Source organism: Lepisma saccharinum, chromosome 30 (assembly GCF_977018435.1).
Source record: "Lepisma saccharinum chromosome 30, izLepSacc3.1, whole genome shotgun sequence".
Taxonomy (NCBI): domain Eukaryota; kingdom Metazoa; phylum Arthropoda; class Insecta; order Zygentoma; family Lepismatidae; genus Lepisma; species Lepisma saccharinum.
This window is the reverse complement of record NC_139258.1, coordinates 16,400,390-16,428,115: the sequence shown is the minus strand read 5'-3', so window position 1 is coordinate 16,428,115 and position 27,726 is coordinate 16,400,390. Positions and strand designations below refer to the sequence as shown.

General features: G+C 37.7%; 1 long non-coding RNA gene across 1 annotated transcript in view; it reads left to right on the top strand.

Moving 5' to 3' along the window:
* The window catches only part of LOC145982066 (uncharacterized), a 119,244-nt gene that overhangs the window by 15,495 nt on the left and 76,023 nt on the right, over positions 1-27,726 (top strand). The window contains exon 2 of the long non-coding RNA XR_014441017.1: positions 3,479-3,531. This is a non-coding gene — a long non-coding RNA (uncharacterized LOC145982066). The remainder of the gene's footprint in view (positions 1-3,478; positions 3,532-27,726) is intronic.

Here is a 27,726-nt window from a genome sequence, read left to right as displayed (position 1 = left end):
CTTACTCACATGGAAAAAAAATGTCAATTTGTATTCAGGGGTAGTTTCACAGTTACAAACTATTTGGCCTCGATGAGAAGTTTAGTGTACGTAGGCATTTTGTTTATAATTTTGACATTGAGGTCGTCTAAGGTTGAAATCCTCATATTTAGGGCCTGAACTCGTCACCTAAGAGGTTGAAGATCGTCCTCTACTTTGTGCGTGACCTTCTTTATTTTTCTATTCATAATTCGTCCTCATCGTCGCGATTACCCAAAGGTAAAATAAGAAAAGTCCTCCTCCGTGACCGTGCGGTCAAAGGAGCCGTGCTTTGGACTCCGACTGCAGGACGGCATGGATTCGAGTCCGCCTATGTTCACTCTCTAGGTTCTCGGCCTGTGTATGGGATCGTTAGAAACCCACCATCGTGAAGAAATTGGGGAGCTACGAGTGAGTAGCGTAACCCGGTCTCGGAAATCACATATGGGGCATTTTCCTAGGTAAACAAAAAATAATCGATCAGACAATTCGATTATCGAAGGCGATAAAATAACCTCCGGTTGACCAAGTTGCCAATATAAATAAATGGAATACAGATTGTCTTCGAGCTTACATTGTTAAAAAGGAGCGGATACACGTATTAATACCCCATAAATATTTAATACGGTTTTTTGTTTATCAGGAATTATCACTTAAACTATTGCATGTTGAGCTGGTGCCTACCTAGCCGCCTCTGATGAAATCTACCATTCTTCAGATTCTCTTTAAAATTCGACTCTGGTCACTTGTAACGTGCTGGGTGCAGACACTGTACATCGAAGCTCAGTGTTTTGCGATAAGAAGCGGCCTTGAATAGCGTGAGTGAGTCATTTTGACCGCGAGCAAGCTAGACTACCAAGCTTGTCTGCCTTTGAAAACCAAGTCATTTTTTTCACTGTTTCCGAACGCGATTGCTATTGTAGAAGTATATATTCTCTCAAAAGAGCAAGAAAGGAAATTCGACCAATGTTCTCCCTTCGTCTAAAAGCAAATATTATCTATTAAACGAAAAGTTCACGATTGTCAATAAACGGTTTAACCTATCTGAGCATAAGGTGAATGTAAATACTAAATTTAATAGAAAGGTTCTCCAAAATTTCTCTTCCACTGCCTACGTAAGGTCAGTACCCAGGGGAGGGGCCATGTGGGCCATGCTCCCCCTCGAACCCTAAAATATTTAAATGTGAACCTATAAATAAATATATACGAAAATAACATCGTCGATGTTTGAAATGTGTAAAAATTTCAATTTTGCTCTTGCATAAATGAATCTGTTTCTTGCGCAAAAGTCTTCAAGCTGCAATATTGGGTGGTTTTAGTTTTATAATCATTGATGCAAGGCTACCAGACGTCCGATTCACCGATTTAGTCATGACAGTGCGTTACTTTCAATCCCTGTCCCGAATTTTTCGAACTGCAATCGTGATGCGAAAATGTCTCTTTATTATTGTTTTTTTGTTAACTCACAATTAGACATGTTCTTTATTGTATGAATAATTCTAAGTACGCAACATAGAATTATCATGTCTTTTTAATGGCGCTCGCACTATTTGAACTATTTTGTAATATCTGTCTGTCTGTCTGTCTCTCTCTCTCTCTGGTCTACGTCAATGAAATGCAAGCAATATTCTTATTTATTTTTAACCCAATTAAAGGAAAGTGTAAGCATTTAAAAGAAATAAGAAATATCATCACTGTTGCTCTTCCTTAGAAATTGTTGTTCTTCGAGGAAGAAAAATTAGAAGGATTTAGTCCAGCAACTTAACACAGTGTCCCACGAGTCTCTCTTGACTAATGCTGTCAAATGTGACATGATTTTATGAATAAAATTTTCCGCCTGTTTACGTATAACGTTGCACAGATTTGGTAGTTCGCACAAGGTGTAATTATTTCGTGTTACCTTACGCAACAGCAAATACATGTCATAAGACTGTTCTGGACACAAGACTTGCATCAGTAAACAAGCATTTTGTCTGTTACAGTATCACAGGAAAAGAACATCGTCCTGTAATGTTCAAGCCTCTAGATATTTTCCATTAGTAATGTCTAATCACAATAATAAGTTAGAAGAAATAACTCGCATTTTCACAACTACCAATATTCTTGTTTTTAATCACTTCGAAAATTATTTCTCGAAGATATCGGTTATACTACAAGAAAGCAAATCAAAATTAAAGTAAAAGTTCAACTACACGTATACCAAACGACATTTACAATATTGGAGGGACAGAAGAATACTTACAAATTGTTGTTTCATTCGAAGGTAAAGGCGTGGTGTAGTGATTCTTCTACCTGGTTTAAGGAGCGAAAGCTTGTAGGGTAGTGGCTACCGTTCAGGATTGTCAATCTGATGGTCGTAGGTTCAAACCCTTCCGGTGGCAGAAAATGTTCGTTAGTTTTAGACATATCCCAATGTGTTCAATGTCCACGCCGTGTGAAACGGAATGATTCAGTTTGGAATTAACAATGGGGGGAGGGGAAATATTGAAGTACAAAATCTCAATTTCAACGAACCGAGAAGTGGAGAAAAATTGAATAATTCTTATAAATATTAAAAATTACGTTCATTTTTTTAGTGGTGTAATCGCAGGTAAAATCAAAGATCTTACATGGAAGATTTTGATTTGCTCTGAACTCAGCCAAAAGGCATTTCGCACCGATATAATATATTTTCCAATAAATTTCAAAATGTTATTCATGTTTCACGTCGATAATTTGACCAATGCATCCATTCTTGACGCTCAGACTATATTTTCTGCAACTACCTCTTCTCTCCAGTTCCTTCTCCTTCTTCTCTCCCCTCTTTCTGTTCTGCTTTTACCTCATACCCCCTACTTTTCTCGCATCTTATCTCCATCCCACTCTTCTCCACTCCTCTTATCTCCTTTCCTGTCTTAAATTTCCGACTCCACTGCACTCTTTTTTTCGTTCTTCTCTTTTTTCTCTCCTTTACTCTTCTCTCCTCTCGTTTTCCTCCTATTTTCTCTTTGTTCTTTTTTCCTCATCTTCTCGAATCTTTTTCCATTCTCCTCACTACATCTCCTCTCCTCGTCTATCCTATCTTTCTTCCCTCCTCTGCTATCCTCTTCTCCTTTCGCTTTCTCTTTCTCCTCTCCTTTGTAACCTTTCGTTTCTTCTCACCTCTTTTTCTTACTGTAGACTCATCAGCGATGAAATACTAGAAAACCTATTTTTTTCTTTCAGAAAGAATTTTGTCATTTGCGATATAATAGTGATATTTTTAATAATTTTATACAATAATACTTGTTTATATTTCTTTCGCGTATTTTATAAATATCTATTGTGCATGTGACAACCCTGAAATTGAGCCTAACTCTGCACGCAACCCACCAACGGCTTGTGTAAATTGGGTTGCCTAGTTTAAAATGTCGTTGTCCTAAAAGTTTTGAGAGACACTGTACATATGAAGATTTAATGGATTGTTTTGTATTTTTTGCAGACACATTTTCCGTCGTGTGGTTCATCTTTAAATTCCCAAGGAGAGCCAATGGGGTAAGTTCTATTTTCATTTATTATTTCTCATTACGTACAGAGCTTTTAACGTACTTCTCTCACAGTAAAACTTGCGTAACCTGCGTATAAATTTTGCTATGAGTTGGCACTATGCTCCCATTGCCAAAGTTACTCCGCGGCGAAGATTATGAAATCATCACACAGACACACACACACATGCCGTTTATGAAAATGACGATCCTTTCAAAGACCCCTCCTGAATTTTTTTTCTGGACACACCTCTGCTCTTGACAGCAATGTAGTAGATTCGAGACGCTGACCACAGACACTTTCTTCTGTTTCGAAATCCGGGAAGGGACAGACTGGAAGATAAAGGAAGTCTAAGAGATTGGCCCAGGTGACTCGAAAGGATCGGAGAAAGGCTGCGTCGCTTGTCCACACAAACAGCCTTGCTCGAATTCCTCCCCTGGTGAGCGCGGAAGAAGGTGAAAGTGATTTTTTTCGGCAGCCGTGCACGTGGCACTAGAAAAAAAAACAGAGGAAGGTCGATTCCTCTGCTTCGTGATTTCAATTGGATTTCAGCTCAGAGCAGTGTTGCCACCTGAATGAAAATTCCCTTATGGTAGGGACTCGTACATTCAAACTCTTTCAGATGTGAAATACTCCTTTTAACTTTCTCTTGTTGTGTACCCAGGGTGATTTATTCCTGAAGAAAAGAAACATAAAAGAAAATGATTTCCGGAAAGCCAATATGCTCTCTATATAAATTTTAAAATTATATATGGATATCAACGTTCTCCTGTATAATTTTTTAAAGGTGTTCGAAGTGGCTGGTCAGGCAAAGCTAATTGTAGATGGCAGCACAATATTTGTCATCAGACAGGCAACTGTTCTCAAATTTAAATACATGGGGGGAATTCGATGCTAGACGTGTTATTATGATAAGGAGAAATTATGTTGAAACACGATTAACAAAACAGTAGTATAAAAGTATATAGGATGAGGACCACTTACAAGTGTAGAAAAGGAGAGGCTATTTGATTGAACAATCCGATTTGCTTACACTTAAAACAATGCCAAGAGGGGCCTATACCCCAATTCTTCCAGTGTGATATGCTCTTAATTTTAAGAATTTTGAATTCTAGTGTAGAAAGGGTGAAGCCCCTCAGACAGATTTGCTTATACTTAAAACTATGCCAAGTTCCCATATGATCTTATTGCTTATAGTGCTTAGTTAATCCCAGGAATTGAATTCTAGTGTAGAAATGGTGATCCCCCCCCCTCAGATTGATTCTGCCATGTATATTAATATAAAGCTTATAGCTACTGTGTTCTGAGGCCCAGTGGAGTGTGGTGCATAGCCCCATGGTTTTTATTGCTTTGTAATCGGGAGGCTCGGGTTTGAATCCTGATAAAATGTGAAGCCTCTCCTGATGGCAAAATGTTAATATTGTTGCTTTGTAATCGGGAGGCTCGGGTTTGAATCCTGATAAAATGTGTAAGATTGAAATACATGTGGCAAAATAATATCTCCATATGTGAGATTTTGAGAATAATTATTGCTAGTTGATAGCTCCCAGATCTGAAACCTGGTAAAAGTGTTATACAACAGCATAAAAAAGCAAAATTATTTTATATTTCGGGATCACCCGAGCCTAGGTTTTGCTGTTGTTTGGGTATAAAAGCACCAGCTCAGCCATTAACTGCTGTTATAATTGTTTTGACATATTGTCCATAGTTCTGTTTTTTCGGACCAGGAAATTTTATATAAATAAACAACAAAAATGACAAATCAAAAATATTGCAATCAGTGTAATAAAAATATATCTAGTTCTCATTGGGCTAGGCACCGGCATATTTGCAACCGTAAGAAAAGCAGAAAGGCCACAAAAATGTGCCCAAGATGCCATAAAATATTAAGCAAGGCATATTACAAATGGCATAGGTGTAATTCTTATGTACAGTCATCAACATTGCCCCCTCAACCATCTACATCTGGTCTGAAAAGGAAGCATGAAGCACCTGTTAATGCTGGACCTGCAAAACAGCCACGCTATGCACCACCTATCCATAGCAGTTTTAATGGCCAATTAAGAGATTATCGGTTTGTATCAGAGCCAAGATGTGGCATTAAGAATTTTTTGAACAGTATAAATCCTGATGTGCAGGCAATTCTTAATGCACAAAATGGCTCTTATAAGCTGTCCCTCAAATTGTTTGCACGATATAAGAAACCAAATGGCACAAAATTTACACAGCCCCACATAACAGAAACTGTACCGGTATATTCAAATGCAAATTCAGACAAAATAATAAGCAGTTTGATAGATCAATTGAATATTAAACACTCTGAATTTGCGGCAAAAGAGTCTGGATGGAGCCTATGCGGCTCATCACACAAGTTATATGTTAATATTTCTGAATTCAGCTCATTACAAGGATCTACATATGTGCCATTACCTGCAAATATTAAAAACAAAAGAGCCGTGGTTAATATAAAAAATACCGACCAGAAATGCTTTTTGTGGTGTATATTAGCTGCTTTGTATCCAGTTTCAAGGCATCCTGAGAGAATAAATTATTACAAACAACATGAACATGATTTTGATGAGGCAATGGAGGGTTTAGAATATCCAATGTCTGTTCAGAATATTGATAAATTTGAAAAAAGGGCCAAGCATATCAATGGCAAACAATTATCTATTAATGTATTTATTTGTTCCACTGGCCGTGGCAATTGCTTGATAGAACCTCTCAGAATCAGTACATTTGATGATGATTCTGCTGTTCCGATTGATCTGCTCTTAATTGAAGGGGATGGCACATATCATTACACTCTGATACATAATCTTGAAGCTTTGGTGAGAACACAACTAGACAAATCCAATACAATATTCAAGTTGTGCAGAAGATGTTTATGTGTATTTGATGGTAAAAAAATAATAAAAGGGGTTTGTAAAGTGAATGCAGAAATTGCCAAAAACAAGTTAATTGAGCATCTGAAATACTGTGGGAATCATAAACCTGTTCATATGGTGATGCCTAAGCCAAGTGAAAATTGCAAATTCAATAAGTTTGAAGCCTTGTTGGAACACCCAGCATATATTGTCTGTGATTTTGAATCAAATCTCAAACCTCTTGCATTCTGCAATCCAGATCCTGAAGAATCTTCAATTACACCATACCAGCTACATGAACCTTCCAGTTTTTGTTATATAGTTATACGGGATGGTGTAGCTAGTGAGCCACACTTATACATGGGACCAAATGCCATCAAAGAATTTGCACATAGAATAGAAAATGAGTGCCGTGACATAGCATCTAATATCTTATTAAAATCAAAACCTATGTTGCCTTTAACAGAGGAACAGATTGAAGATTTCAACAATGCAGAAAAATGCCCGGTATGTGATTCTGAATTTTCAGATGCAAATATCAAGGTGAAACACCATTCTCATACAGATGGTAAATTTAAAATGGCCCTGTGTAATAGCTGTAATATTAAGATCAAGAGACCAAAATTTGTCCCCATATTTTGCCATGGAGCATCCAATTATGATTTCCATCATCTGATCAGGTACGAGGGGTTTGACAAGCAGAATTTAAATATTTTAGCTGAAAATGATGAGAAATATATATCTATTAGCAAGATAATTAAAGTTAATGGTGTTCCTATTCACATAAGATTTCTTGATTCTTACAGAATTTTATCTGCTAGCCTGGCTACACTAGCAAATCAATTATCTGATGATCAATTCAAAATCACAAGTGCCTTGTTTCCAAATCAGGACCTGAAATTAATTAGGCGGAAGGGTGTATATCCATATGACTATGTTACAGATTTTTCTAAATTTGATGAGTGTTCCCTGCCACCACAAGAAGAGTTTTACAGCAAAATCAGAGGATCTGGAATCACTGATGAAGATTATCACCATGCCCAATTGATGTGGAACAATTTAAATTGCCAGACATTTGGTGATTATCACATGGCATATTTAAAACTTGATGTCACCCTCTTAGCTGATATATTGCAGGCATTCAGAAAATCTTCTATGCAAAATTATAAACTAGATCCAATATATTTTTTCAGTGTTTCGGGCCTAGCATGGGCCGCAATGTTTTTCAACACCAAAATGCCATTGGATCTGATCCAAGATCAAGATACGTATCTGTTTACGGAACAATGTATAAGAGGAGGGATGGTGCAATGTTCTCAGAGATATGCCAGAGCAAATAACAAGCATATTCCCAATTATGATCCAGCACGGCCATCAAATTATGTAGTGTATGTAGATGCAAACAGCCTCTATGGTCATGCCATGATGCAAAAACTGCCATATGCAGGGCTTGAATGGGTTGAAGATTTCAATATTGAAGATCTTCAGGACTTTGATGACAGTAATTATGGCCTATTCTTAGAGGTTGATCTGACAATTCCTGATGATTTGCACAATAAATTTTCTGATCTGCCCCCAATTCCCGAGGTTCAGTGCTCACCTGGCTCTAAACAGAAGAAGCTCATGATGACTCTGGAGCCGAAACAGGGTTATGTCATATATTACAAAAACCTCCAGTTCCTGATGAAACATGGTGTTCAAGTGACCAAAATTGGAAAAGTTTTGAGGTTCAGGCACTCAGAATGGTTGAAACCATACATTGATACAAATACAGAGCTTCGAACATCTGCAAAGAGCCAATTTGATAAGGGCTTGTTTAAATTGATGGTCAATTCAGTGTATGGCAAAACTATTGAAAATGTCAGAAAACATACCGATGTTAAAATAATTACTGACCCCAGCCTGAGCAAAAAAATGGTTGCAAAGCCTAATTTCAATTATAGAAGAATTTATGATGAAAATATGGCACTTTTCAACATGAAAAAAACAAAGATTAAGTTTGATAAACCTATTTATGTAGGGGCTGTGATATTGGAATCGGCCAAATTACATATGTTAACATTGTATTATGATGTGTTGAAACCTTTTTATGGTGATAATATAAAATTGATGTACATGGACACGGATAGTTTTATTCTTGATATTAAAACAGAAGATGTTTATCAAGATATGTCACAGCCTGAATTGTTTAAATATTTTGATACCAGTGAACATACAAAGATTCAACCCCACAACAAAAAGGTGCCTGGCAAGTTAAAAGATGAGACACTTGGTGATGTTATTGTGGAATTTGCTGGGTTAAGTGCCAAGGTGTACACTTTTGAAACATGTAGTGGTGTTGTTGCCAAAAAGGCCAAGGGTATTGGCAAAGTAACTGTTGAAAAAGACCTCCAATTTGAAGATTATAAAAATTGCCTCAAATCCCAGAATTTAATCAAAACATCAGAATCCAGAATTCAGAGTGTGGATCACTTATTGACTTCAAATATTGTAAGAAAAGTGGCCCTGGACCCACATGATGATAAGAGATGCATTTTATCATGTGGCATACATACTTTACCATGGGGTCATTGTGATTTGAAAAATGGGAATCAATGCCCAATTACAGAGCATGATTTGAAATAAATAAACATGCCTATGAACTTATTTGGGTTCAAAAAACAGGCTATTATGGAGCTGCCAACACCACAACCCTCTTCTGATATGCTGTCTAAACTGAGTGGCTTGTTAATTATTCATCTGAACAGCATACTTACAGATGTTGATGATGAAACAGGTAAAAGATTGTACATATTTAACAATAATTTAAATCATTACCAATTACCTGTAGGTGGGCAATTACAATTTATTACAACCCCTGAGGGTGATGTCAAGATTTCAGTAGGGAGAAATATTTATAGAATTAAGCACTCAAACATGATTTCTGGCACTGTATATACTGTTTCTGCTGGTGACTGCTTATATATTGAGGTCCCTGGGTCATATGACAAGCTTATACCCTTTTTTATAGAATTAAGAATCAGATACTCTATAATAAATAACCACTAAAACAAAAATGCCTAATGATATATTTGGCCATACAAGACATGAAGATCACAGTGATGAGATTCTTATGCTTGATGTCAGAGTCAAGAAATTAAGAAGTGATTTACAAGCTTTGCAAACTACACTGAATGCCAGTCTTCAATTAGAAATTACAAATTTCCAATCACAATGCATGGACCCTCTTCTTAAAATTGATTCTGAACTCAAATTGTTGCTTCAAAAATATACTGATCTGGCAACATTAGATAATTTTCAAAGTTTAGAAGAAGCTGTAGCAGCTCTTCAAGCCAAATTTAAGACCCAGGCCACCAATTCTGAGCAATTGAAACAACAATTGGAAGAGCAGATAAATGATGTCCAGGCACAGCTCCAAACAATTGTCAAAAGCATAAAATCACAAGAAGATTTTGATCTAGTGATTTCCACTCTAAAAGAACAGATTCAATCACTCCAAATACCTAATCTGGACCCCTTGAACAATGCCATAGCCGAGGTTAAAGAAAAAATTGAGACACTTGAAAATTTTATGAACAATTTGCCATCTTCTGATGCTTTGAATGCAATAACTCGGAGTGTAGCAAATATTAAGCTGCAACTTGAAACATATGAAGATTTTGGAAAAATTCAAAGTACCATAACCCATCTTGAAGGTACAATAGCAGCAGTGCAAAGTGATTTGGCAAATGTACAAGAATCCCGCTTGCCCGGTATTGTAGACACACTTGTTAGTGTCCAGCACCAAATCACAAAGCTTGAAAAGCTCAACACTGAATCTGAACTATCTCATCTATCACTTGATAGATGATATCCAAACAAAACTTGAAATTTTACAACAATCCACACCCTCTCAGGCAGATATAGCCCTGCTCCAAAATGCTATGCAAAATGTGGCTGATGCTTCTGAATTAAACAATGTGAAATTGGCACTTGAATTTTTGCAAAATACAGTATCAAATCTGCCTACATCACAGGAACTTAAAAATATTAAGAGAGCTGTGAATCGCATATTGAAATCAGAAGATATCAAGAATATCCAGACAGAGATCAAACAACTTACTCAGACAGTGGCCACTCTACCAACCAATCAACATATTAATGAACTGCATGCCCTGTTTGAGGATATCAGAAGACAAGTCCATGATCTTACTGCTCAAAATTCAAAATTGGCAGTTGTTGAAAATTTACAACAAATTGTAGCTAATATCAAGCAACAGCTAGGGACCATGGAATCCAATCAAGCAAATGCTCTGTCTGTTTTTGCCACCCAGCTTCAAGAGATTGTGCAACAATACAAGAAACTTATTGTGGACATAAAAATTAAGCCAGGCCATGATGATGTTGTTAGGACCATCAATGAGCACCTTGAATCTGTAACAAGCAGATTGCTTACAGCAGAAAAAGAAATAACAGGCATAATCGAGAATCCAAAACATACAGTAATTCTTGAATTGTACAGCATCCCCAACAAAGAATATGATTCACCATTTACACCAGGTGGCAAAATATATATGCTGTCCCCTGCACAATTTTATTACCAGTTTTTTGTTGGGGGGACATTGAGACCAATCAAGATCAAATATTGGCTTCAACCACAGGCACACCACTACCCTACCTTATCAATAACAAATGCTGATAACAAAGTGAAAATCACCAGTGTAGAATTGGAGGATTTTACAGATCCCAATACATTAGAAACAGCCTATGTTGAAGATGATGGCTCTCTGGAATTAAAAATACAAATAGGGGACAAATTATATTTAGAAAATCCTGTAGTATCAGCTGCTGAACACCCTATAGTTGCAATATTCTTGTTTACATATTATGTCTAGAAAAATTATTGTTGATGAATTACACAGACAAGCCCGACATAATTTTAAGAGACTCCCAGTAGTCACAAAAGGCATAGATGATTTATGGCAGAGCGACTTGATTGAAATAGCAAGTGGGCAGTTGAAAAACTTAGACAAAATCAACAAGGGCTACAAGTATCTACTCACTGTAATAGACACATTTTCAAAATTTGCCTGGGCTGTGCCACTCAAATCCAAGACTGGAAAATGTGTTACAGAAGCCTTCAGAACAATCATCAATCAGAGTGGAAGATCACCGCGCTATTTGCAAACAGATAATGGCAAAGAATTTTATAATTCAGTGTTTCAACAATTTATTAAAAGCCAGGCAATAAAACATTATTCGAGTTACAGTGATCTCAAAGCCTCAATTGTAGAGAGATTCAACAGAACCTTAAAAAATCTTATGTATAAACAATTTACACTTCAAGGTAATTATAAATGGCTTAATATTCTTCCAGAACTTCTACATAAATATAACAACTCGGTCCATTCCACAATCAACATGAAACCCTCTGAAGTAACTTCATCTGATGAGCAAAAATTGATCAGCACTGTTTATTATCCTAGATACCAGCCAACAACAAGAAAGGCCAAATACAGGGTGGGTGATCAAGTAAGAATCAGCAAATATAAGCACTTATTCAAAAGAGGCTTTACAAGAAACTGGAGCACTGAATTATTTACAGTGGTTCAAGTTAAACCTGGGACCCTTAACACATATATAATAAAAGATCACCGAGGAGAAATTCTCAAAGGCAGGTTCTATGAACAAGAGCTCAGCAAAACTAAACAGCCTGACACATATCTCATAGAAAAAATCATCCGCAGAAAAGGCAACAAGTTACTTGTCAAATGGCTAGGACTCCCAGAACACAGCTGGATCGATGCAAACAAAATAATAATATGAGCACCTGGGATGTTATAAAAAGGCTGCCAGAACCTGAACAACAGAATAAGAGAAATGGCAACTTGCTACCTGATAATATTAGGTGTCTTATTGTTGGGCCATCTGCTTGTGGTAAAACTACACTGATGGTTGATAATTTTTTATTGGCCCCCAACTGGTTAGACTGGAAAAACAGGCACTTGTATGTCTTCTCTAAGAGCTTGGAACAATTAAAATATCAGCAGCTGATGAAGCTATATAATGGATTGGATATTGCCACTTTTGAACCAGATGTTAAGCCACTTCATGAATGTCTCGATAATTCTGTTGTTGTGTTTGATGACATTATACTGGATAATCAAAACAAGGTTAGAAATTTCTTTACACAGGGCCGGCACAAAAACATTGATTGCTTCTACCTGGCACAGACTTTTTCTAAAATACCGAAGCAACTGATCCGAGACAACAGCAATTTTATATGTGTGTTTCATCAAGATCATACCAACCTCAAACACATACATGATGAATATGTAGGTGGGGACTTGAGCTACAATGATTTTTCCAAGTTTTGCAGTAGGTGCTGGAACCAGGACAGTTATGGGTTTGTCACTATTGATATGACAAGAACACCCAATAGTGGCAAATACAGAAATAAAATCAACAATTTTCTAGACATTGAAATATAAATAAATAACCATGAAAAGGCCAATCATTGATGATCTTAAGTTAAGAGATTATCTTGTAAAAAGATTTAAGGGATGGAAATCAGAGAACCGGGGAATTTATGAAAAACACAAACAAACAGAACAGCCCATAATTGATGCTATTGGTGAATTAGGTAAGAATATCAAAACTGTTACAGAGCAAAATCAAAATTTGATCACAGAGCTTGTACCTGTAGCTGCAAGGAACATATTAGATTATCCATTCACCCCACTTTCCAGTATTCATACACCTAGTCCTATTGCTCCTAGAAGAATTGAAGCTACTCAGGATCCTATTGAATTGGGTCTTCTTGCTCAAAAATATTTAACCACACCTAAAGACAACAAAGATGAGGTCTTTGGCTTATATGCTGACACAGAGCTTGATGGTAGCATCATACATAGAATTGGCAATTTCAGAGTAACATTTATGGGAGATGATCTGATTGTTTATTCAGAATCTCGTCTCGGAGAAAAAGGTGCTTTTGTTAAGTACCCCGGAACACCTGGATTGTGGGAACATGACTAGGAAAAGGCCTGGCAGCTATACAGATCAAGATTATGAATATTACAAAGAAATATTAATAAAATCAGATGCTCTATACCAGAACAATGATCCCACACAAAAAAGAGTCAAGTCTAGCAGTGGGGCAAAATACAATAATTTAATCAAGCCCATATGGTCACAAATTAAGACTGGCAGTGGAATCAAACAATACAACACCCTGCCCAAAGAATTTGTCTGGGTTGATGATGTCAGGAAACTTGTAGATAGGTTATTGGTGATAGCTGGGGAGGAAAATGCTGGGAACCACAATTTTTACAATGAAAAGGTTGGAATTATGGACATGATAAGCACCAAATTGTCTAATTTTATAGTGAATGACACTAAGGGGATTGGATATCTTATAAAAATTATTAATACTCTACCACCTAAATTTTGGAATATTTCTGAGGGTCGGGGCCTGGTTAATGACATTATAAACAAGCTGCCATTTGAACTACATATTCCAGGCTATCAGTATTGTGGTCCAGGCACAAAATTGGATCATAGATTAAACAGAGGTGATCCTGGTGTTAATCCCCTAGATGCTGCTTGTAGAGACCATGACAGCATACAACACACATTCTGATCTTGACAAGAGACATGTTGCAGACAAGAAATTAGAAGAGGCTGCATTTGGTAGATTTGTAAGCAAAGATGCTTCTTTGAGTGAAAAAATAGCAGCATTGGGAACCACCATAGCTATGAGCACCAAACAAAAACTGGGGTAGGGGTTGTGAATATGTATATAATAAACCTACAATGAAGGCCAAGGGTGCTATGTATCAAATACCTTATGCAGGTCTCAAATCTCTTGGGCCTATTGATAGCCTTTTGACCAAAAAGCAGCGCAAGAAAAAAAAATCTTGTATTGCAAAGGGACATGGTATGAAATTGTTGCTTAGCACCCCCCAATTAAAAAAATTACAGCAATCAAGAAAAAAATCACATGTGGGGGGATTTATATTTACCATCCCGGCCATCTTAGCAGCACTCGGGGCTGTTGGGAGCTTGGCTGGGGGATCAGCTGCCATAGCAAAAACAGTAATAGATGCCAAGAAAAATAGGGCAGAATTAGATGAATTGAAGCGCCATAACCGGGCCATGGAGAAACAAGGCAAAAGTGTTAAGAGAGCCATGAATAAGTTTAAAAAAAACAAGAGCCGCTTACAAACCAAGATATTGAAGCTTTAATCAAGCCACTGGGCATCAAAAATTTTAGAGGTGTGTACATGTCTGATTCTTTACCAGAACAACCACTCAACAAAGAGTGTGGCATTGTTAATTTGGATAAGTACAAAAATCAGGGCACTCACTGGATCTGTTATCTTAAATATTTAAAAAATGAGGCATTTGTGTTTGATTCATTTGGAGGTGTTCCACCTGAAAATTTAATAAAATATTTAAAATCACCTAATCTTTATTACAATAATGCCCGTGTTCAAAATTTCAAAGATGTTAATTGTGGACATTTGTGTTTATCTGTTCTCAGATATATGTCTCAAATAAATAAACCATCAATTGAAAATTTTCAAAAGGCCTTGTGGTATTTAAAACATCATGGGGGTATTCCATCTCACCAGCCAAAATTCAATATTGAAACTCAAATTGCATGATGACATAGTATATCCCAAAACAATAGCTCTCAGAGCATTTTATGGCATGTACTTAATCCCTAATATTACACACCACAACAACAAAATTGCAGTAGGGGATCAAAAAATTGTCATCACTCCAGGGCAGTATAATCTGTCCACTCTAAATGCTCAATTACCCAGAGGTGTAGTGTTAACTCAAAATTCTGTCACTCACAGAGTAGAGATTGTATCTGCCACAGAAACAGTGGATCTGGGTACTATAGGAGAGCTGTTAGGCTTTGAGAACAACACAAAACTTGAACCGGCCATCAAACACACTGCTATGAATATACCTAAATTCTTAGCCATAGAGACTCTGAATATTCACTGTAATGTGGCTGAGGGTATGATCACCAAATCAAATGGTATAGGCACTCACAAACAAACTGGCATCATTGCAACATTCAAACCTAATTCCGAATTTATGGAGCCAATCATCTACAATCCATCCCCAACATTATATTTTCCTGTGTGCCATAATAGAATAGATAATATTGAATTGATGGTCACTAATGAAAAAGAAGAATTAGTTGATTTTGCTGGAGCCACAACAACTGCAATCATAGAGATTAACATTTAAATAAAAATACATACAATGGAAAATATTGAGAGTTATGAGCTACAATCATTCCCCCCAAACAGGAGGACATTTGCAAATTTAAATCAACCCAACACAGAGATTGAGGTTGATCTTGATGTAGGGGATGGCTTTATACACCCCCACAGAGCAGATCTATACATCAAATTTGATGTTGTAAAGCTCGATGGAACAGATTATCCGGCAAATTCAAATATAAGATTGGTGGACAATTTTGTGCCGCATCTGTTCTCTGAAATTGAGATCAGAAAGCATGGCGTTGTTATAAACAGAGTGGATTATCCCGGCATTACCTCCACAGCTTTGGCCACATTAAAATTATCCAAAACCGAGGCTTCTTACTACAAAATAGGTGGATTTGAGGCTGGTGATAAGATATTATCTAAAAATCACACAGTGCTGTTCCCGATGCGCCTGTTGCCAGGATTCTTCTCAGATTACAAAGATATTATGTGGAAGGGTGGGTTAAGAATTACATTTAGAAGAGCTGCCAATGATAATAATGCTTTGATGAGGTACAGCACATTAAACCCTACAGGAGAAGCTCTGCCTAATACCCTACCTGATGAAGGCAAATGCATTATTCAGACTATGGAGCTAAGAATCCCAGTTGTTGAATATGAGGCCAGTTATGCTCTTAAATACAAAGCTGATATAATAAAAAATCCACAGATTCCTCTGCAATTTTATACATATCAATGTGTACAGAAGCCCGCAACTGGTTCTTATTATGAGTTTGATGCTACAAATTCATTCTCCAGTATTCTATATGACATGCCTGATTTTGTGGTGGTACTGTTTCAGACTGGAAGACACAACAATCAGGAAAAAAATTCAAGTAGATTTGATAACTGCAACATCAAGAACATATATCTTAAAAATGGCAGAAATGAGGTATTTCCTAGAGAAAATTATAATTTAGACATGTCCAAGAATGATTTCCTCAAATTATATGAAGCATTTTCGGCATTCAAAAGGGTCACTACTGGCAATACTGACATGTATTACACACCAGATGAATTCAAGGCACAGAGACCCATGTTTGTAATTAACACTTCAAAAAGAAAACAAGTTGTGGTGAATGACAGGACAAACATTAAAATTATCTGTGAATTCCATGAGGCATTACCTGATGACACCATATGTAGTGTTATTCTCATAGGTGAAAAATCATATGTTTATGATGTAAGAAATGAGAGAGTCACGGAGCAATTCTAGAGGGCCGATTCAAACACAAAAGCCCCTTGATTACAAAGCAATAATACCAACACTTTGCTGTCAGAGAGGCCCAGACACTCTACCAGCTTTGAAACCTCAACTGTATATCAGCTAGCAGTGAATATCTCATGTGTGGGCATATTATTTTGTTGTATGTATTTCAATCTTACATATTTTATCAGGACTCAAACCCGAGCCTCTTGCTTACAAAGCAACAATATTAACACTTCTCCATATGGAATATATCCACATTTTACTGGGTTCTGAGACCCTAATACAGACAAAATTGGATTTTGAACTGTCATAATATTCTCTAAGCCTTGCCTATGCTCGTATTATCAGAATAAGAATTGGTTTCAGCATGAAAGGCAGTTCAATGCCACTGTGTCAGAAAATGTGTATCTTTATCTCAATAATCTTTGTTACACTTTTACATGTTGGAATTTTTCCCCTGTCGCACAGAAAGATTAATGGCCCCTTCAGTGAATTACACAGAAAAATCATTAATGCTCCCTTCTAGCTGTGTAGATTATATATCTTGTGTGCCGGCAAGGCATGCAAGCAAAACATTAGTCATTTGATAGATTAATATCAATTCATGCATTTTTCCGAGCTAAATAATTGCCATATATAATAATTGTTTATGAACAACAATCACACAGATATAGCTTTTACACACATGGCCGAATCTGTCTGAGGAGAGGAGGGGGGGGGGTTCAGATCTGGGAGCAATCAGTTGTATATCAACTAGCAGTAATTATTCTCAAAATCTCACGTGTAGACATATTATTTTGCCACATGTATTTCAATCTTACACATTTTATCAGGATTCAAACCCGAGCCTCCCGATTACAAAGCAACAATATTAACATTTTGCCATCAGGAGAGGCTTCACATTTTATCAGGATTCAAACCCGAGCCTCTTGCTTACAAAGCAACAATATTAACATTTTGCCATCAGGAGAGGCTTCACATTTTATCAGGATTCAAACCCGAGCCTCCCGATTACAAGGCAATAAAAACCATGGGGCTATGCACCACACTCCACTGGGCCTCAGAACCCAGTAGCTATAAGCTTTATATTAATATACATGGCAGAATCAATCTGAGGGGGGGGGGGTCACCATTTCTACACTAGAATTCAATTCCTGGGATTTTGACAGAAAAACACACTATAAGCAATAAGATCATATGGGAACTTGGCATAGTTTTAAGTATAAGCAAATCTGTCTGAGGGGCTTCACCCTTTCTACACTAGAATTCAAAATTCTTAAAATTAAGAGCATATCACACTGGAAGAATTGGGGTATAGGCCCCTCTTGGCATTGTTTTAAGTGTAAGCAAATCGGATTGTTCAATCAAATAGCCTCTCCTTTTCTACACTTGTAAGTGGTCCTCATCCTATATACTTTTATACTACTCAAAACCTTAAAACCAGGATTTTAGAAAATCGTTGACAGCAGAAAGACTTCGGACTCAAAAAAACATTAAAATTGGCATGGTACTCGTTTGTCACTTGCAGTTGTCACAATTTAAGTGCTTTATTGTTATGAGTTGGTACGTTAAATAATAATCAGGCGCGTCGGCTGATAATGTTCGCACGAGCACGTGAACACTCATGCACGTGTCTTAAATTACGTACATATTAAATGCACACACACACACACACACACATACGTATATTTATTCGAAAAAATACTATGTTTGGTGTACGAGTATATACACACAATTTACTCTGACAAGACTTCTTTCATGTTTGATAACTTCTCTAGAGAGTTGGTAACACTGACTCCCACGGTGTTTCACGGAGGGTGTTGAACACAATTGCTGTGCGTGTTGCACAGAGCTGACAGCTAAGGGGCTGTTGGCCACTATACTCCGAAGATATTCACTTCGCTGTGCGAACACTGATGCAAGCGGAAATACTTCTTACATTCGGCACCAGGATGCAGCATATACAAGGCATGTCTAGGGGGACTCGAAAAGGTCTGTGCTATATAGTTGCAAACTTTAGCGAGAATTCCCTAAACCTGGCGGATTTTAAGGGGGATGGGGACAATTTCCCCTAGGTCCTTCTTGTATTACTTCAAATATAGCGTGATTGGGGGGGGGGTAATTGTTGAAAATAAGTTGAACTGTTATTCTCACTTTTTCAATTGAATATGAAGTTACAAGGGAGAGGAGTAAATTTGCATTAAGTACAAAAACATTATTGTGAACACTCGTATGCGAACTGCACACGACGCCACTGATAATAATACATACGACTGTACTTTTATTTTCAAAGTTGTTAGTAATAGACATTTTTTACATGATATCACACTCTAATTTGGGGCAGTTTATTCGATTCCGTTGAATTGCACATACTCGAAACCAGAAAGAACTTAAAACCTAATGTAGAATATGCATTTTTTGTATTCTCAATATAGCCTACCGCAGCTGCGTATGATTTAAAGGAAACCAAGTTTAATGCTCTTTGTCCATAAACATACGGTACTTAGCCCGTTCGAGCTACCCTGTCGTTTCGCTTCAATATATTAATACTTAGCTTCACAAGAATGACATTCTCGTCAACTTACCACTTGCCACATTGTCTAGAAGGTTTCCCAAACATATTTTTATTGTCGATTTAGACGAGCGACTCTTCACTTCCGTGAAAATAACGTCTGAATACGCCTCAGTGTAAACCAAACAAATGATTAACGAAATTCTCCGACACAACTATAGCTCTTTTCAGTTCTTACGGCGGGCACTCTAGAAGCTGGCAAGGGAAGTGGGGAGCGGGGAAACGACCAATCCAGAGCGATAAGAATTGCAGCAGCCTGTAGAACGAGGTTCATGTAGTACTTATTTCCACCACGTCGAATCTCTCGGCGCCACTGCTGTTATCTGGTTGGTCTGCGGCGAATTCCCCGATCCCCACTTCCCTTGCCAGCTCCAAGAGCACCCGCTGTAAGAACTGAAAAGAGCTATAGGGTGTCGCCGCCACCGGAAAAGTTTGGCAGTGAAAAACTATATTTTCCGTTAATTCCTCCTAATTAAAAAAAAATAAAATCAATCTTAATATTTCTGTGTCTCAAAGGAAATAATAATTGTTATTGAAGTTTAGCGATCGCGATTTGAATTTTTCTGAAGGGAAGAGCTTGAAGAAAAGAGGGAAATTTTTACACCCGGGAGAGGTGAAATTGCACTCTCCTGCCTGGCAACATTGGCTCAGGCCTTTCTTTCGCCGGTCACTTTCTGTAGATTGTCTTCCTACAAGTAGTTCTTTGGGTATGCGAACATCGATAATGAAAGTGACTCCTCTGTTTAGCCTTCCGAAACGGCGGGGGTCCTGTTACTCGTGATCCATTTTCTAGGCGGAGATTGGCTGAATTTCGCAATATTCTTTGTTGTTGTTGTTGACTCGATTTCTCTGCTACTCATGGACGATGAACAGGTTGATCATTCCATGTCGAAACGCGTGACAAATCTGGAAAGAATGAGAAAGAAAATTGATTTCATCCTAAGGTTCTACTCAATGCTGTGTAGTCTGTAGTCCCAAAATTTTCAGAGGGTGTAAGTTTCGTCCGATGTTTCCATTAACACTGGATACTTTCCATTAAATAAATGTATGAAATGAATACATTTCTAAAAATAAATTAATGACATGACCCTCGACAGACATTTTTGCAGGAGTGGTCAGACTAATGATAAGACTTGAATAGTAGAAATAATAAATTTAATTGTTATTATACAATAATAAATATTCATAAATTAATAAAAATATAATATGTAAAAACTATAAATAATAAAAGTAAGAATAACAATGGCGAAGGAAGCCTTCAATAGAAAGAAAAAATATTTTCTGTGAATAGAGAACTGAGGAAGAGGCTAATGAAATGCTTTGTATGGAGTGCTGCTCTATATGGTGCGGAAACATGGACACTGAGGACAAGTGAGAAAAAGCGACTGGAAGCTCTGGAAATGTGGCTATGGAGACGAATAGAATGGGTGAAATTGACAGAAAAAGTTAGAAATGCAACAGTGCTGGAAAGAGTTGGAGAAAAGAGATCAATGCTGGAGATAATCACGAAGAGAAAAATATATTGATTGGGGCACAGGGTGAGAAGAAACTGTATCCTAAGGGATGATACTGAAGGAATGGTCAAGGGAAAGAAAATCCTGGGAAGAAGATGATTCAAAATAAATGGATCCTACGGTGCTACAAAACGAAGAGCTGAAGATCAAGTAGCCTGCCCCTTGGCAGAAAACAATGAATGAATGAATGAATGAATATTATTATATAGACTTAACTACTGGATCCAACAGACGTGTGAATATCCAACACAACTGTTATTTCATTTTTTCCCCATTTCATACAATTAGTATACTGTACTTTATTATAAAGTTTTGCATACCTAATTCAAGAAAAGACACTAAAAGTTAGGCGGAAATTTTGTTAATGGTTTATGCTGCGTAACCTCTCACCTAAAACTATAAGTTTTGGAATTTTGAAAACAGTGAAACCATCTATTTTTTGGATTGAATAGTAGAATGTGGAAGAACAACCTGGTTCCTATATTTTTCATCCAATTTTTTCGGTCTAATGAAGTTTTTACTTTGAATATTCTGTTCGAATACTAATTCATACAGCTCAGTGTACAGTCACGGACACTTATGAGTTGTAACAATGCCACAGACTTTCAGCGAGCCAGAAGTGTCCGTGTCTGTACAGGATAGACTGTAAACACGAACAAAGAAAGCACCGACAGTTTCTTATGGCTTCATGTCTCAATGTAAATTTTCAGGCACCCTGTATGCATTGGTTTACCTGAGAGAGTTGAGTGGCAAACTCAAATTCAGAAGGTTCAGAGTTCGAGTCCCGGCCTGGACATGAGGTATATTTTATGAGTGTTCCTTCAGTTTCATCTAATCATAATTACTCATCGTCTAGATTAGTCTCAAGGGGTAGAAAAGCAACATCAAATAAAATATACAAAGAATAGGTGATGTGATTGTGTTTCATGCTCTTGCAACACTTTCTTGTGAAAACACGGTAAGCAATTCGAAGCCATATCCTATGCTTTAAGGGAAACAGGTTTTAAACACTGTTGTCTACGAAGGTCTCATCTGATATCTTTTCTTTCGCTCTTTCCTGCCTACAAATAACGTCTTCATTGTGTTGTGTTATTCTGGATGCGCCACAAAATCTCTCTCTCTTTTTTTATTGCTTCTTAAAATTAAATGTCCGCTCCAAGGTTGTAAATACATTTCTTTATTCTTTCCGTCCTGAGTTTTTACCTCTCATTTCACTTTTCCCCAATTTCGTCAGGCGTGTGCAAAAGGTGAAAGCATACTCGACGAAAAATTACGATCTTCAACTGTTTGAATTCACGGTCAAGCGTCGCAGTCTTCTTTTTCTTTTTTTCGCATCCTCGCGAAGTGCACGACCCGAGTCGTCTTTCCTCTTCTTCTTCCTCTTGCTGATCGAGTCGATTTTACTTTCACAGACTACTGCAGCGCCACGGAAAGTCTTTCTCTTCTTTTATTCTGTCCCTCTTTTCAAGGATTCTTTTTCTTTCTTCCGCGTTGCGTATGTTCGAAAAGTAAAAGTGTCCAATCAACTACGTGAGGTTGGATTTTTTTCTTTTCGTACGTGTGTTCCGTTATATGTAAAGGGGTTACTGTCACCGTATCGAATGTAAGTACGTAACTTGTATAATACATGCTAAGTTACATAGGCGTAACTTAGAAGGAAGAATGGGGGCATTTACCCACACAAAATTTTCATGTTTATTTTTAAAAAAATACAATTTATAGTACTTCTGTTAACCTGTAGGATCTGAGGAGAAAAGTAATAAGTAATTTTTATGATTTCACAACTGTAACAGTTATTTAGCAAAATAGCGTTGGACGCTATTTTCATTGGATAGAAGCCCGACCCTGTGGCCGAGTGGTTAGCACATCGCGTTGCGACGCCAAGGGTCCCGGGTTCGAATCCTGGTCGGGCTTGCTTGTTTGTGAATGTCCATTCATCAATTTCATCATTTCATCACTCATCCCCATCTTCGCAAATTAGCCAAGAGGCACAAAACGCGAAGTAAAATAAACTAAATCAATCAATCAATCATTGGATAGAAAACTTTTTGATCCCCTCCACCGAAGGCTTGGTCATAAGTAGTAGACCTCGGATTTTTAGGTTCTAAAAAGTGTGCTTCTTTTTGGTTCCTAAAATAGGCTCTAAAATCCTAAAATAGGCTCTAAAAATCCTAAAATAGGCTCTAAAAATCCTAAAATAGGCTCTAAAAATCCTAAAATAGGTCCTAAAAAATCTCGTTAGGCTCGAAAAATCCTGAAGTATGTTCAAAAAAACTTAAAATAGTTCAAAATTCCTGATTGGTATATGATTGCTGATTAGGTATAGTCACCAGCAATGAAAATGGGACACCTATATCCTGAAATACGCACTATCCTGCATAACGTTATATGTGTTGCCTAACCCTACGGCGATGGCAGAACTTACCATTGGAAATTTGCTATTAAAACCCACTCTTCGCCGTATAGTTAGGCAACAATTTTTTTTCATGTTATCCACAGTCAAACTCCGCAATTTTGTCTGTGAGGATGGATCATCATCTTATATGCTGAAAATAATCTTTCAACGAAAACATAGCCAGTGGTGCAAACTTCAGTGCTGAAATTTTAGTTTGCAAGGCGTGAATTCTACAAAGCACCGAAGTGACGTGAAAGTGAGAAAGACCACACAGATCAGACCACTTTGGATTGTACAGGTAACAGTGGCACCAGACATTTTGCTTTGTTTAGAACTTTGAAAAATCACCATGGACTTGGAGGAAGGCAAATCAACAGAGAGTATGTTTCAAACACATTCGTTTATTTTAGGCACTATCATTTTTTAACGAAACGCTGGCATAACTTATTATTTCTTACACACCTGTAAAGGAAAAAATACGTTAAAAACCTAAAATCCGAGGACTAGTCATAAGTTACGCCCATGGAAACTATGTGACGTTCTGTTAAGATTTTGTCGCAAAGTATCAGTGGAGAAAGGCACTGTCTGCCCCATAAATTACCTCAGGGGGGCAGAGCATTTACCCCTCCCAGAAAAATAACTCTTACTTAAGAACTTATAATTTGAACTTATAGGGAGGATTACAATAAATATATATTTCTCTAAATCATCTGTTAGTTTAGTACAGAATCTCAGTGCAGTTAATCGAGCAAAATATTGTTTAGAATATATTAACTCAAGATGCAAGCACGCCAACTAAAGTCGTCGGTAAACAAAACTTCTTCTTTCTGAAAAACTTTTTTAAAGTTGTTTGTTGCATCTACATGTACCTAGGTATACTGTCAGCAGATTAATACTTTTTTATTCGCAGTAATACTTTTCATTGCATTTAGGTTTATTGCACATTCAAAAGTATATAATCAAAAATGTAAAATTCATGTACAGGGTGAGTCAAAAGTCCCTGACCACCCCTTATAAAATGGAAGGGAGTGTAGATTGCAGCAATGTTAGGCCTAGCTGGAAACGTTCTGGTGCATGTCATGACAACGTCCGCCATCTTGGATCCAACTTCATTTGTTTAAATGGAAAGGGGGCTAATGGGGTGTGGTTTAGGGCTAAAATTTCATCAGAAATTCAGTGGTGAAGTCATATTTATGAAAACTTTAATAATAAGGACGTTATGGGCATATGGAAGTGATAATAATATGGAAGTTCTGGGGGGACAGTATCCAACTCTATGTCTTAGATTATGGCGGGTATTTTAGTTAGAGGGGGGATTGAGCATTAAATTGAGGTGATATCCAATTCTTGTGTATTGCTATTGTCTTAGACTGTTGCGGAAATTCTGGTGTGAGACAGAATTAATTTTTTGGAGGAGGCAATATCCACTCTTCAATATCAACAGTAAGTCTAAAATTGCTTGAGTATTAAATTGAAAGGGGGAGAGTTAAAGCTCTTGATAAAGTGTTTAAATCTTAGATTGTCAAGGGATTTCTGTAGTGGAGAGAGAGTTCGAACATTACATTTTGGAGACTGTATTTAGCGATATGGTATCCACACGTTCTCGACCCCGAACGTACCAAAGGAGAAGCTGGAAAAGACTAAGAAAGTATTGACATCATATTAAATTAATATTCTTGATAGCCCTCAAAGAAATGGATGTAAAAATTTTCTTGCTCGTTCTGCACGCAATATTGTGTTGCTAGGATGCGTGTTTGGCGCTTTAATCAGGTGAATGTGAAGCTTTTATACTATAGCTGCATTACAAGACAAGCGATTTATGATCAACGATTTTAGGGGTGATCTTGAGTGATGGGCCCCCTGTTTAGGGAGGATGGGCAGATCAAGTATAGTGTTCAGTAAAGCTAAGAAAAAGTTACTTTCTGTAGACACGCTGTCGTAATTAAATACTTTGTGCGGATTACGATATTGTTTGAGGGCGCGAATGATATGATTTGTGGGGGGATGTGCCATTGGCCTTAGGGAAGGGGGGATGGGCACCCTGCGTTCCGGAGCGGTGTACAGCGTGGTGAGTGCTAACTAATCAAATGAACGTTTAAAGCAGCAGAGAGGCATTTGTTGAATCTTGCGAATTTGAACCCCGCTATACGTCTACTAGGTTGAACGTCATTTCATTGTATAGTTGTCGTCCCCAAAGCAATCTCACTTTACTTCAAAGAAAGTTCCGAAAGATCAGTTTTCCCTCTAACAACAACATGTCAAGTCCACGTGGAGTCCAATAAATCGTCCCCTTGAACCTTTCCGACCAATAGCGTCCGTCCAAGAAATGACAGCTCTTGTCAAGTCCACGTTGAATAAATAAGATGATGCCAATTCAGTTTCTTTATATATTTCTGAAGGTGAGGTTGCGATTGCCTTGTCTTTGCAAGATTTGTATTATTGTGGTGTGCTATTTTTTTTAATACAATATAAAGACCATGGGAGTGTAACCTGGCAGTGAATGAATGGATGTCTAAACATTGCAGGCAAAAGTGACAACATTGCTTTTCCGAAAAACAGGTGGTGGCTCGAAACCAGATACGTGGCCGGTTGGCTTCCTCTGGGGTTGTCAAAGATGCCGAACTGGTGATGCTTAGAAGACCAGCACTATACCAGCCTGACACCGGGATACATGTGCACTACACCTAGTGTTAAAAAGTGCAGGGAACTAGATAGGGCCATTATAATCTTCATCTGCTGGATATATCCTCACGCGACACAATGCTTGAGGAACGTTATGGACGACGCACACATTATACGACATCTGCCTCTTTTCTTCCCCCGGAAAAAAGTTGTTCTGAAGGTAGCAATTTTCCTAAGACACCGATCCAAGATCAGGTCTTAGGAGTGAGGTTGTGCACCCTCGACCAACTCGAATCGGCGCAACGGGAAATAGCGAACCAAAGGTCAAGTGCTCTGCCTCCCACACCCACACGCACAGTGACGCACACGCAGGACCTTGGAGCTCCGTCGAAAGATTCCCACACGGACACCAGCACCTAGAGACATGGAATCCGGATCCTAACTTCTTTTTTTATTTCCCATCCTCTTTGGAAAGTGGACATACTGGTGTGGTGTTGCAAGGGAAATTCTGGTGTTCCATTTTTTTTTTCTCTTGTGCCTTCGAGTCAAATCTTTGCGTACTGTACGAAGTGAAATTGCGAACTCTATTGTAAGAGTGTGTCATCTGCTAGTTGCGAGATAGAAATATTCCTATAATAGGAGAGTTGTCTTCTCTCTAAGTTTCGGGATCGAAACATTCTTATTGTAGTAGAGTAGTCACATGTAAATTACAGGATCGATACTTTTCTCTAGTAGTAGAATAATCTTCTATCAGTTGCAGGATCGAAACATTCCTATAGTTTTCTCTAAGTAGAGGGATCGAAACTTTCCTGCAATAGTAAAGAACTCTTTCGTCAGTTGCAGGATAGAAACATTTCTCTAAGTTGCAGGATCGAAACTTTCCTGTAGTAGTAGAGTAGTCTTCTGTCAGTTGCAGGATCGAAACATTTCTCTTAGTTGCAGGATCAAAAACTTTCCTGCAGTAGGAGAGTAGTCTTCGTCAGTTGCAGGATCGAAACTTTCTTGTAGTAGTACAGAAGTCGTCTGTCAGTTGCAGGATCGAAACTTTTCTCTAGTAGTAGAATTGTCTTCCGTCAGTTGCAGGATCGAAACATTCCTATAGTTTTCTCTAAGTAGAGGGATCGAAACTTTCCTGCAATAGTAAAGAACTCTTTCGTCAGTTGCAGGATAGAAACATTTCTCAAGTTGCAGGATCGAAACTTTCCTGTAGTAGTAGAGTAGTCTTCTGTCAGTTGCAGGATCGAAAACATTTCTCTAAGTAGAGGGATCGAAACTTTTCTCTAGTAGTAGAATTGTCTTCCGTCAGTTGCAGGATCGAAATATTCCTATAGTTTTCTCTAAGTAGAGGGATCGAAACTTTCCTGCAGTAGTAGAGTAGTCTTCTATCAGTTGCAGGATCGAAACTTTCCTGCAGTAGTAGAGTAGTCTTCTGTCAGTTGCAGGATCGAAACTTTCCTGTAGTAGAAGAATAATTATCTGTAAATTGAAAGATCGAAACTTTTCTCTATTTTGTGGTTTTAAGTCCACTTTATGTACAGACGGACTAATCGGGAGTGGACCAACAGTTTAAAATGGGATATGAACTGCTATGTGCCTCCATTGGGATCTCTTGATTACAAATCGAAGGCGTTACCCCCTCTACTATCGGGTAGGCTCCGAACCCTCCCTGCAGTAGAAGAGCAGTTATTTGTAAGTTTCAGGATCGAACAGGGGTCATCTGTAAGTTGCTGGATCATTAGTTCTTTCTAAAATATT